The 12,500-nt window shown below is 61.0% G+C and overlaps 2 non-coding genes and 1 pseudogene across 2 annotated transcripts in view; all 3 read right to left on the bottom strand.

The window, feature by feature from the left end:
- Window positions 1-3,746, bottom strand: part of LOC145274831 (large subunit ribosomal RNA) — a 5,732-nt gene extending 1,986 nt beyond the window's left edge. Inside the window, exon 1 of the ribosomal RNA XR_013866962.1 lies at window positions 1-3,746. This exon is cut by the window's left edge and continues 1,986 nt beyond it. This is a non-coding gene — a ribosomal RNA (large subunit ribosomal RNA).
- Window positions 3,747-4,339: 593 nt separating this feature from the next.
- Window positions 4,340-4,497, bottom strand: LOC145274833 (5.8S ribosomal RNA). The gene has a single exon (XR_013866964.1). It is a non-coding gene; the product is annotated as a 5.8S ribosomal RNA (ribosomal RNA).
- A 396-nt stretch (window positions 4,498-4,893) lies between these two features.
- Window positions 4,894-7,268, bottom strand: LOC145274835 (small subunit ribosomal RNA; annotated as a pseudogene).
- Between the last annotated feature and the right edge of the window lie 5,232 nt (window positions 7,269-12,500).

The raw sequence follows: 12,500 nt of genomic DNA on the forward strand, positions 1-12,500 counted from the left end.
AGGAGCGGAGGACGCCGCGTCGGAGGTGCCGACGAAGACCGCACCGGCAAAGCGACGACGACACGTCCGCAAGGCAGCCTCACCCCTTTTCGAGGAGGACGGAGACGTTGCGACGAACGGATTGGAGCCGCCCGCCGCCACCCCGACCCCGGAGCGAAGCACCCCGCAGAAAAGCCGCTTGAACCGCCGCCGCCAGAAAGACGACCCCCGCCGACGGTCCCCCGCCGTTTTTGGTCGACGCCACACTCCTGCCGCCCGACGGCGGACTCCCCACCCGTATCGCTCTCCGACCCGCAACACACGCTCGCTTGACCGCGACCGCTCGACCGGAACACGCCGCCGCACAACGGACCGCCGCGGCCCCTATGCCTTCGCCGCAAAGCGCGAACGGAGCGAACGCTACAGCCCCGTACCGGTTCCTCGCTTCGCGCGGGCACGGCCCGACCGACCCGGTCCTCGGAGCCAATCCTTCTTCCGAAGGTACGGATCCATTTTGCCGACTTCCCTTACCTACATTGATGCCATCGACGAGAGGCTGTACACCTTGGAGACCTGCTGCGGATGGTGGGTACGGACCGACTCGAGAGCTGCGAAAACCGGACCCGGATTTTCCAGGGCCGCCGAAAGCGCACCGGACGCCGCCCGAGCCGCGGCGCTCTACAGGTACCTTTTCCGTATCTCCGGACGAGCCGATTCCACGGACATGGTCCTTTACGAAGAAGAGAGAACTCTTCCCGGGGCTCCCGGCGACGTCTCCGGGCTCGCTTGCGTCACCGCGGTTTCGCCCGGGAAGCGACGGGCGCCGCCGACATCGCTGCCGACAGCGTCGCCACCCCCGGGCCCTCTCCGAGTCCGGGTTCGGGAATATTAACCCGATTCCCTTTCGACGGGAGGCCGGCCGCTTTGTTTTTGTTTGGGCTTTTGATTCGATTCGATTCGATCGCTTTCACTTTCATAACGGATCCGGCGCCTTTCGGGAAGACTTTCGCCCGCGTCTTAGGACCGACTGACCCGTGCTCGACCGCCGTTGGCACGGAACCCTTCTCCACTTCGGTCTTCGAAGGTCTCTGTTCGAATATTTGCTACTACCACCGAGATCTGCACCCGCGGTCGGCTCCACCCGGGCTCGCGCCCTAGGCTTCCGTGCTCGCCGCGGCGCCCTCCTACTCGTCGCGGCATCGTTTCGGCGCGAAAGTTCATCGCTCCTCGCCGCGACGGTCCGGCATCGGTCCGTCGCTCCAGCGCCATCCATTTTCGGGGCCGGTCGATTCGGCAGGTGAGTTGTTACACACTCCTTAGCGGATTCCGACTTCCGTGGCCACCGTCCTGCTGTCTATATCGACCGACACCCTTTCGGGGATCTCATGGGCGTCGCGTTAGGCACCTTAGCCGGACGTTTGGTTCATCCCACAGCGCCAGTTCTGCTTACCAAAAGTGGCCCCACTTGGCACTCGCATTCGAGGTGACCAACCGCCCAGCGAAGCGTGCTGGCGGCGGCGGCCGGATGGGTCGGCTCCGTCGTTCGGGAGAGTCGGCCCGTTCCACCCGTTCCGAGTTCGAGAGTAGGTCGAGGCCGTGAACGGCCCCGGGGCCTCCAATCGTTCGCTTTACCGGATGGAATTGCGGACGATCGAGCGCCAGCTATCCTGAGGGAAACTTCGGAGGGAACCAGCTACTAGACGGCTCGATTGGTCTTTCGCCCCTACACCCGGTTCCGACGATCGATTTGCACGTCAGAGGCGCTTCGGACTTCCAACAGAGTTTCCTCTGGCTTCATCCCGACCGGGCGTGGATCGCCATCTTTCGGGTCCCTGGTCGCTCGCTACGCCAGAGTCGGCCGAGTCGTACTCGGAAAAAGGGGAAACCGACCCGGGGGTGATGCGCCCCGCGCGCAGCGCCTAAACTCGACGACAAAATAGGACTAGTTCAAGCCGCGGGATCTCACCGATGGGCGGAAGGAGGATATGGAAGCTGGCGCCCGGCAATTCCCCTTTTTGGATGATGCGCCGGTCCCCTCTCGGGGAGGAGGGAAAAACAACCGCACGTCAGCCACGAGCCTTCCCTCTCCTATCTCTCTCGGGAAGAGAGAAAAAAGGAAAAGTTGCGGGCACCGCAGCAGCGACGGCGGAAGGCCGAAACCGCCGCGCCGGCGGGATCGGGCACGGCTCGGAGGCGGGTGAGGCGAGGAGAAGACGACGGCACGAGACCGACGACACCCCCCGACGACCCCCGGACGACTTTGCCACGACACCTCTCCCGATCGACGCCCCTCCTACACGCTCTCTCGCTTTCGCTTCGCCTTCGGGGTTAGTCAGAGGTGGCCCCTACGACTCGCGAACGGCCAGGACTCCTCGGTCCGTGTTTCAAGACGGGTCGGGTGGGTTGCCGATGCACGTCGCTGACCCGGGGTGGCGGGCGGCTCGAGTAAAAAAGCGTCGCCGAGCGACCTCTCCGGAAACGGAAACGGGCGCGGGCGGGGTTGCCCCCGACAAGAACCCGAAACGTCGGCGAGGTGCGTGACGGCGAGGCCGCGCCAGTCCTATCCCGCCTCTCATCGCGCACGCGCCCGAGACGGTGGGGCGCCTAAGGAGCGACACACAGAGTGCGTCGCCCGCACGCGACTTCCGGCGGGATCAAAACGGACCGGCTCGCCACGTGTAACGGATCGTGTCAGATTTCCTCCGTTCCCGGCAGAAAGGGGCAGTTACGTTCGCGGGCCCGACGGCCGGTGGCCCCCGACTTCACAAGGTGGGAAGACGGGGGTTTTCAGGGTGATGAAACGCCTGCCGCCTACGGAAAAAAACCCGCGTGTTCGACCTGCACGCCGGGAACGGGTCGCGACGACGGACCGGAGGGGAAGTGCGTCCGGTGCCGGCCGCGCGGAGGTCGCGCCGAAGCGCCCGCGCCATGATTACGCCGAGCGATGATGAAGGGGACGGGTGCAGCGGAGTCGCGCGCGGAGGGAGCAGGAGGAAAGAAGAAGCGGCGGCGACGGATGCGGCGGGTTAGGGCCCGGCGGCAGCAGCGATCGAGAGGACGAGTCCCCTCCGTCGCAGCCAACCGACGCAGCCACCTACCGACGCCGCGGTCGTCACCACGTTTCCCTTCCCGCTATCCACGCGGCCCGTCTCCTTCGTCGGCGACGCGGGCACAAAAGCTGGAACCGCGGGGAACGAGTCCCCCGCGGACACGACGAACGACGACCTGTGCCGCGACGGCCTCTCTTTCAAGAACACACATCGAGTTTGGGCTCGAGCCTAGGCAGCACCGGACTGAGTCCCCCCGCGATCGCGGTGAGCGGTCCCACCCGTTTACCCCTGGGCGGTTTCACGTTCTCTTGAACTCTCTCTCCAAAGTTCTTTTCAACTTTCCCTCACGGTACTTGTCGACTATCGGACTCGTCCCGGTATTTAGCCTTGGATGGAGCTTACCACCCGATTTGGGCTGCGTTCCCAAGCAACCCGACTCTCGGATCGAAGGCCGTCGCTCGCCGTCCGCACCGAATGGGCCTGGCACCCGCCGCGGGCGGCCCCGATCGAGGGAACTCCGAACTATGCGAGACGAAAACGAACGGCTGCCTTCGACCCATGCGCCACACGTCCCGAAGCCTTTTACTTGCGACGGGATTCGGCGTTGGGCTTCTCCCGGTTCACTCGCCGTTACTAAGGGAATCCCGGTTGGTTTCTTTTCCTCCAGCTTAGCGATATGCTTAAGTTCAGCGGGTCGTCTCGTCCGAGCCGAGGGCGGCGGTTTTTAGTAGAGTGTGGTGTTTGGAGGAGAGGAATCTCGATCGGTACCCTCCGTGTGACGACGGCTGGCCGATATAGCGCCCGTCCGACCGAAAATGAAGAAGCCAACAATTAAAAAAAAGCCTGGGTCCTCCCCATCCGACGTTGCCTACGACGCGGCCACCTTTTTACGGTGCGACGGCCGTGCTCGTCGCGCTGCTCGAGGCGTCGCTGAGAGACACCTTCATGAGGCAGAGAGCGAGACGAGCAGGCGGCGCTTACGTCGGCAGTCGGTTAGGTCGGTGCTTTTTTTTTGTTTTGTTCTCCCTTCGGCTGCTTTCGGACAGACTCCTCCTGCTCCTCCTCCACAGTGTTTCTTCACGCGGTCGAAAAGGGAAAAGACTCCGCGGTCTGCCAGCGGGAGACGAAGGAGGAGGCCGGAGAGGGTTTTAAAAAAAAAAAAGACATTGAAAGGAGTCAATTCTTTTTTTATTTTTCTTCCCCCTCGTCACTCGCTCCTGCGACGTCCCGGTTACCACCGTGCCGAGGACCGGGCGGGCACGGGGACGGCAAGATGTCGTTTCGTTAACGGAGAAAGACATGTAACGTTCCGCCTCTCGACCGGACGTGGCCCCGAGACAAGGGATCTCGGGGCCGCAATGTGCGTTCGAGGTGTCGATGTTCACTGAGTCCTGCAATTCGCATCAGTTCTCGCGGCTGGCCGCGCTCTTCATCGACGGACGAGCCGAGTGATCCCCCGTCCAGGGTTCAGCACTTGGGTTTTTTTATATTAGTTTTTGTTTATATAGATTTAGTAGTGTGCGAGGAGGTCTGTGCGAGGAGGCGTGACGGCATTGCAATGTCGCGAGTAGTTTGTTTTTAGCTAGCGGCGGTGGCACAGCGGCTGCAAAAAAAACAAAAAACGATAAAGCGGCGACAAGGCAAAGAAGAAGCGGCCATCACTTGCGGTGGGCGAAAAAACAAACAGGTGGTAAGACGCGGAAGCAAGCAAGAAGAGCTGGGGCTTTAAAAACCTCCGCGTCACCACAAATCTATCTCTCGCTCCGCCTTTTATAGGTTTGTTTGCGCGCATTCGAGGCGTTGACGCCGACAGACAGAGGAGGTAGGCCGGAAAACAACAAACCAGTCTCGAACGGGAAAACGGTAATGATCCTTCCGCAGGTTCACCTACGGAAACCTTGTTACGACTTTTACTTCCTCTAAACGATCGGGTTCGGTCGTCTTCTCCAGGCATCGAACGCCGAGGCGTAGATGCACGAGTGTCGTGACGGACACGTCGCGCACTGCCCGGCGGCGTCGTCGGCCAGATCCGAGGACCTCACCGGACCGTTCGATCGGTAGTAGCGACGGGCGGTGTGTACAAAGGGCAGGGACGTGATCGACGCGGGCTGTTGACCCGCGCCTACCGGGAATTCCTCGTTCACGGGGTTGGTTACAGGCCCCGATCCCTATCACGGGAGGTGGTTCAGAGGTTTCCCAACCCTCTCGGGCCGGGGCGAAGTCCCCGCTGATACCTCCAGTGTAGCGCGCGTGCGGCCCCGGACATCTAAGGGCATCACAGACCTGTTATCGCTCCGCCTCGTGTGGCTTTCTGCCACCCGTCCCTCTAAGAAGTGCGTGAGAAAACCGACCCGGACCCGAGCGCCACGGAGGACGCCGAGCCCGCCGTAAAAATCACTGACATCGGCGCACTAGTTAGCAGGCCGGAGTCTCGTTCGTTATCGGAATCAACCAGACGGATCGCTCCACCAACTAAGAACGGCCATGCACCACCACCCACCGAATCGAGAAAGAGCTATCGATCTGTCAATCCTACCGGTGTCCGGACCGGGTGAGTTTTCCCGTGTTGAGTCAAATTAAGCCGCAGGCTCCACTCCTGGTGGTGCCCTTCCGTCAATTCCTTTAAGTTTCAGCTTTGCAACCATACTCCCCCCGGAACCGAACTCTGGTTTCCCGCAGGCTACCCGCCGGGTCATGGAAGCGAACGCCGGCGGATCGCCGGTCGGCATCGTTTACGGTCGGAACTACGACGGTATCTGATCGTCTTCGAACCTCCGACTTTCGCTCTTGATCGAGGAAAACGTGCTTGCCACACGCCATCGCTGCAGTTCGTCTTGCGACGATCCAAGAATTTCACCTCTAACGTCGCAATACGAGTGGCCCCGACCGCTCCCTTCGATCATTGCCTCGCCGTAGACGGAGACCGACAGACGTAGACGAGGCCCTCTTCCATCATTCCATGCTTATCGTATGCAAGCTTGAACAGCCCGCTCTGAGCACTCTAATTTTTTCAAAGTGAACGTACCGGCCGCCGCGGACACTCGGTTAAGAGCACCCTTGGAGGAGAAACCGCCGACCGCAACACGCGCGCAGACAAGACACGAAGCAGGGACTCGGAGCGGACCGGGGGGTTCAAAAAAAAGAGGAACGCGCGGAAAGGGAGAGGGAGAGAAGCGCGGGGGTCAGAGTGCGGGGATGCGAATGAACGCACCCAAACACACACACGTAGCACCCCCCCGTTAGACTACTCCCGGAACCGAACCGACGACCACTTGTTTTTTTTTCCCGGATCCCGATCACGACCTCCTCGTCCACCTCGCCGGCAGGACCGCGTGGCGGGTATGCTAGCGGTTGACACCGGCGGAAAGGGCCGGGAATGCGAACGGACGACCAAAGTCAACGACGGACGATGGCGCCGCCGCCCCGGGGCCGCTTGCGCGACCACGAACCCGAGTTCGGACTACGAGCTTTTTAACCGCAACAACTTTAATATACGCTACCGGAGCTGGAATTACCGCGGCTGCTGGCACCAGACTTGCCCTCCGGTTGGTCCTCGTTAACGGATTTGAAGTGTACTCATTCCGATCGCGGGGCCTCGACAGAGTCCCGCGTCGTTATTTTTCGTCACTACCTCCCCGTGCCGGGAGTGGGTAATTTGCGCGCCTGCTGCCTTCCTTGGATGTGGTAGCCGTTTCGCATGCTCCCTCTCCGGAATCGAACCCCGATTCCCCGTTACCCGTAGTAACCACGGTAGGCACTTAACCGACCGTCGACAGTTGATAGGGCGGACCCTCGAGAGACCCGTCGCCGGGCGTGAAAGCTCGTGCGATCGACCAGTGAGTTATCCAGAGTCACCAAAGCGGAGCGCGCCGCCCTATGAGCCCCGCCACCGAACGGACCCGCGAGCGGGAACGCCGACGACGGGAGGACGGAATGACGCGCATCGGTCTCAGTCTAATATGTAGCGCCGCGACCCGGAACGGCCGACGCGGGTGCCAGCGCGCGAGGCGTGGCGACGACGGCGCGCCGACCGATCGCGGCCTGTGTCACATGTATTAGCTCTAGAATTGCCACAGTTATCCATCGCCTCCGAGGAGGAATACGGTCCCGAGGATTAGGTCCGGTTCCTGAGCCATTCGCGGTTTCGCCCGTTCTAATGCGTGGCGTGAACTTACACTTGCATGGCTTAGGCTTAAGCTTTGAGACAAGCATATGACTACTGGCAGGATCAACCAGGTATCGTTGGAATTTGGGACTTTGTTTCGACAGAACGACAGACCGACCGACCGACCGACCGACATAAGACAGACAACTACAACGACGGGGCACGTGTTTATTTATTTTTCGAGGGGTTCGCCGTCAGTAGAAGCGCGCTGCCGCGCTGATGGCCTCTTTTTTGTTTCTCCCCTGACTTGGACCGAGACCGAGACTCAAAGAACGAAAGCGACCAACGTCGACAACAACAACGACAACGGCACCCTTGACAGCGATACATACGACAAACGACAAGCAGCACGACGGCAGTGCACACGGACATCGAGGGGTCAAGGTGCAGACTGAACTCGCCGAGGTCGTCGTCATCGTGGTCGCCATCGATTCCGTCTCGTCGTCGTCGTCGTCAACGTCCACGTCACAGCCGGCCGAGAAGAGAGAACAGACGACAGCGTCGACAACAACAACATCGACAACGGCACCCTTGACAGCGATACATACGACAAACGACAAACAGCACGACGGCAGTGCACACGGACATCGGAGGTCAAGGTGCAGACTGGAATCGTCGAGGTCGTCGTCATCGTGGTCGCCATCGATGCCGTCTCGTCGTCGTCGTCGTCGTCTTCGTCGTCGTCGTCGTCGTCATCAACGTACCAACCGACCGAGACGAGAGAGCAAGCAACAACGTCGACAACAACAACGACAACGGCACCCTTGACAGCGATACATACGACAAACGACAAACAGCACGACGGCAGTGCACACGGACATCGGAGGTCAAGGTGCAGACTGAACTCGTCGAGGTCGTCGTCATCGTGGTCGCCATCGATGCCGTCTCGTCGTCGTCGTCGTCTCGTCGTCGTCGTCGTCGTCGCCAACGTCAACGTCAACATCACAGCCGTCATCGGGGAGGAGCTGGACCAGGGCAGCGGCGGCGTAAATTTTCCCGTCACCTTCGTCGTCGCCTTCGTCGACCGACCGACCGACCGGCGTCGTGTTCGTGCTCGGAAAACCGAGGAGAGACAACGTGCACATGGCGCGTTCTCGCAAGCGGCTCCTCGGTCCGATTTTTTTGGGCGGCTTTTTCGAGCTTTTTTTTTTTTCTCACCCTTTCGTCCGTGCGACGGCGAACGTTAGGGGAAAAAAAAAAAAAAAAAACGACAACAACGCGGCGGACCGGGCGAACAACATCGTCGACACACACGACATTGACGACCGGTCCCCCTTTTCACAATCGCATCGAGATAAAAACGAACGAGTCCGATTCGAGCACCGAGTCGCGAGCGGGAGGACTGTCGGTGCAAGTATCGATCACTGACGTGAGCGCTTCGCCGGGACAGAGGATGGCTCATCCGGCAGCCGTGCAAATCGACGGTATGGGAAGAACGAACAAGAAGAGCAACGACTTGATCGGCGGCTTGGGAACTGCGGGACGGTGAAAACGGGTTAATCGACTGCGACCACGACTGCTCGATCGATCTTCTTTGGCGCTAACAAAGGTGGAGGTGGCGCAAGAAGGACTAGCGCTATCACCGTCCACGTATCAGAAGATGCGGCGGCAGACGTCGACGCTTATGCGTTGTCGGACGAGAAGTCGCTGCAGCACGTGTACCGCGAGCGGGACGTCCAAAGGTTTTGCCAGACGGAAAGAAATCGGGTGTCAGCGAACGTTCACACGGCTGTGAGATCGGACGCTGACAGGAGTAGGAGGCGGCAGGCAGGCGGCGGTTACGGCGGCGGCGCCTGCCTGCTGCTCATCCTCCTGTTTGCTGCGGCGACTTCCAGGACGGGAGAGCATCGAACAACGTACGTATGGTTACAAGGGGATCAGGATCTACATAGTGCATCCCCCGCGGCTATTTTTGTTTGTTTGTTCGCTCGTTCGTTAATTCGTTCGTTCGTTCGTTTCGTTCGTTACAATGTACGTTTTTCCGTTCGACGGCGGCAGAGAGCGGCGGCGTTTCTCCCTAATCCGGAGGATTTATCGGTCGCACAGCGATGGGTCGTTCGGCCGATCATCGAAAGATTCGCAGGTAGTGGTTGAATGGCAGAACGGCAGCAACAACAGCGGCGGCTGAGAGCGGCGAACGCTGAGGCGGAAGCAGAAGCTGCAGCAAACGTATCGGCTAAACATGGTGGACATAGATATGGCTGACGACGCGGGTACCACGACGACTATGGAACCAGGAAAAGGAGCCGTTAGTTGTTCCAACATATCGTTCGACACGTCGAGCAGCCCTAGGTCCACGGAGAAGCACACACACGTACCACGTATTATAACCTAACGACGATGAGCGGGCGCACGGTTGGCAGGAACGAAGGCGGCGGATCAAAACAAGTTGGAGCGCGGCGACAGCGATAACGGTGACAGCCCTAGGCGGCGGAGATGCCACTTTCTGACGCCTTTGCGACAAGCCCGTAGAGACGTTCCGGACCACCACGAGGCAAAGAGTCGCTGCTCCGACGAACCGACACACCAAAGTGTGCTTCCTACCGAACATGTTTTATAAAACTTTCAAACTGGAAAACCCCAGAAATGGTGTTGGTATTCGTCCAGACCCACCTCCGACACCTGAAAATGGTGGTCAAAAAAAACGTCGATTATACGAAGCGACATTTCTGGTCGGCGATTTTCCAGTTTTACGCCTACTGCCACATGGGGATGTCGGTAGGCGTCGCAAAGTGCCTTCTCGACGCCTAGGCACACCAGGACTTTGTCATTTTTTTCCCCCTCGACATTCCTGGTCCGGTCTATTCCGATTTTACACCTACCGCCATGTGGGGGTGGCAGTAGGCGTCGAAAAGTGCCTTCTCGACCGCTAGCGACACCACTACTTTATCGAGCTCTGGAGGCCCGCACACCGACCCGGGGGCCGCGGAGTCGACCCCGGGGGCCTCCTGGCGTCGCCGCCGCTCACTTGGACGCCTTCCGCAACCTGTGGTCCCGCTCGGGGCCGCCGGAGCCTCGCCGACCTGACCGGTGTCGGTAGGCGTCTGGAAGCGCCCGGCCGACCTGGACGAGGTCCCCCTGGCCCCCGGGGGACACCCCTTAGTTGGATGGGGGTGCTGTCCCGGGCACACATGCAACCCGCGGCCGCCTACCGACAGCCCCCTTCGCTCGATCGCTACTCCTTTCCAACATATGTCGGAGAAGCCGGGCGGTTGTGAAACCCCAGAAATGGTGTTGGTATTCGTCCAGACCCACCTCCGACACCTGAAAATGGTGGTCAAAAAAAACGTCGATTATACGAAGCGACATTTCTGGTCGGCGATTTTCCAGTTTTGCGCCTACCGCCATGTGGGGGTGGCAGTAGGCGTCGAAAAGTGCCTTCTCGACCGCTAGCGACACCACTACTTTATCGAGCTCTGGAGGCCCGCACACCGACCCGGGGGCCGCGGAGTCGACCCCGGGGGCCTCCTGGCGTCGCCGCCGCTCACTTGGACGCCTTCCGCAACCTGTGGTCCCGCTCGGGGCCGCCGGGAGCCTCGCCGACCTGACCGGTGTCGGTAGGCGTCTGGAAGCGCCCGGCCGACCTGGACGAGGTCCCCCTGGCCCCCGGGGGACACCCCTTAGTTGGATGGGGGTGCTGTCCCGGGCACACATGCAACCCGCGGCCGCCTACCGACAGCCCCCTTCGCTCGATCGCTACTCCTTTCCAACATATGTCGGAGAAGCCGGGCGGGTTGTGAAACCCAGAATGGTGTTGGTATTCGTCCAGACCCACCTCCGACACCTGAAATGGTGGTCAAAAAAAACGTCGATTATACGAAGCGACATTTCTGGTCGGCGATTTTCCAGTTTTGCGCCTACCGCCATGTGGGGGTGGCAGTAGGCGTCGAAAAGTGCCTTCTCGACCGCTAGCGACACCACTACTTTATCGAGCTCTGGAGGCCCGCACACCGACCCGGGGGCCGCGGAGTCGACCCCGGGGGCCTCCTGGCGTCGCCGCCGCTCACTTGGACGCCTTCCGCAACCTGTGGTCCCGCTCGGGGCCGCCGGGAGCCTCGCCGACCTGACCGGTGTCGGTAGGCGTCTGAAGCGCCCGGCCGACCTGGACGAGGTCCCCCTGGCCCCCGGGGGACACCCCTTAGTTGGATGGGGGTGCTGTCCCGGGCACACATGCAACCCGCGGCCGCCTACCGACAGCCCCCTTCGCTCGATCGCTACTCCTTTCCAACATATGTCGGAGAAGCCGGGGCGGTTGTGAAACCCCAGAAATGGTGTTGGTATTCGTCCAGACCCACCTCCGACACCTGAAAATGGTGGTCAAAAAACGTCGATTATACGAAGCGACATTTCTGGTCGGCGATTTTCCAGTTTTGCGCCTACCGCCATGTGGGGGTGGCAGTAGGCGTCGAAAAGTGCCTTCTCGACCGCTAGCGACACCACTACTTTATCGAGCTCTGGAGGCCCGCACACCGACCCGGGGCCGCGGAGTCGACCCCGGGGGCCTCCTGGCGTCGCCGCCGCTCACTTGGGACGCCTTCCGCAACCTGTGGTCCCGCTCGGGGCCGCCGGGAGCCTCGCCGACCTGACCGGTGTCGGTAGGCGTCTGGAAGCGCCCGGCCGACCTGGACGAGGTCCCCCTGGCCCCCGGGGGACACCCCTTAGTTGGATGGGGGTGCTGTCCCGGGCACACATGCAACCCGCGGCCGCCTACCGACAGCCCCTTCGCTCGATCGCTACTCCTTTCCACATATGTCGGAAAAGCCGGGCGGTTGTGAAACCCCAGAAATGGTGTTGGTATTCGTCCAGACCCACCTCCGACACCTGAAAATGGTGGTCAAAAAAAACGTCGATTATACGAAGCGACATTTCTGGTCGGCGATTTTCCAGTTTTGCGCCTACCGCCATGTGGGGGTGGCAGTAGGCGTCGAAAAGTGCCTTCTCGACCGCTAGCGACACCACTACTTTATCGAGCTCTGGAGGCCCGCACACCGACCCGGGGGCCGCGGAGTCGACCCCGGGGGCCTCCTGGCGTCGCCGGCCGCTCACTTGGACGCCTTCCGGCAACCTGTGGTCCCGCTCGGGGCCGCCGGGAGCCTCGCCGACCTGACCGGTGTCGGTAGGCGTCTGGAAGCGCCCGGCCGACCTGGACGAGGTCCCCCCTGGCCCCCGGGGGACACCCCTTAGTTGGATGGGGGTGCTGTCCCCGGGCACACATGCAACCCGCGGCCGCCTACCGACAGCCCCCTTCGCTCGATCGCTACTCCTTTCCAACATATGTCGGAGAAGCCGGGCGGTTGTGAAACCCC

Source organism: Euprymna scolopes, unplaced genomic scaffold (assembly GCF_053919585.1).
Source record: "Euprymna scolopes isolate OS-2025 unplaced genomic scaffold, ASM5391958v1 sca486, whole genome shotgun sequence".
Lineage (NCBI taxonomy): Eukaryota > Metazoa > Mollusca > Cephalopoda > Sepiida > Sepiolidae > Euprymna > Euprymna scolopes.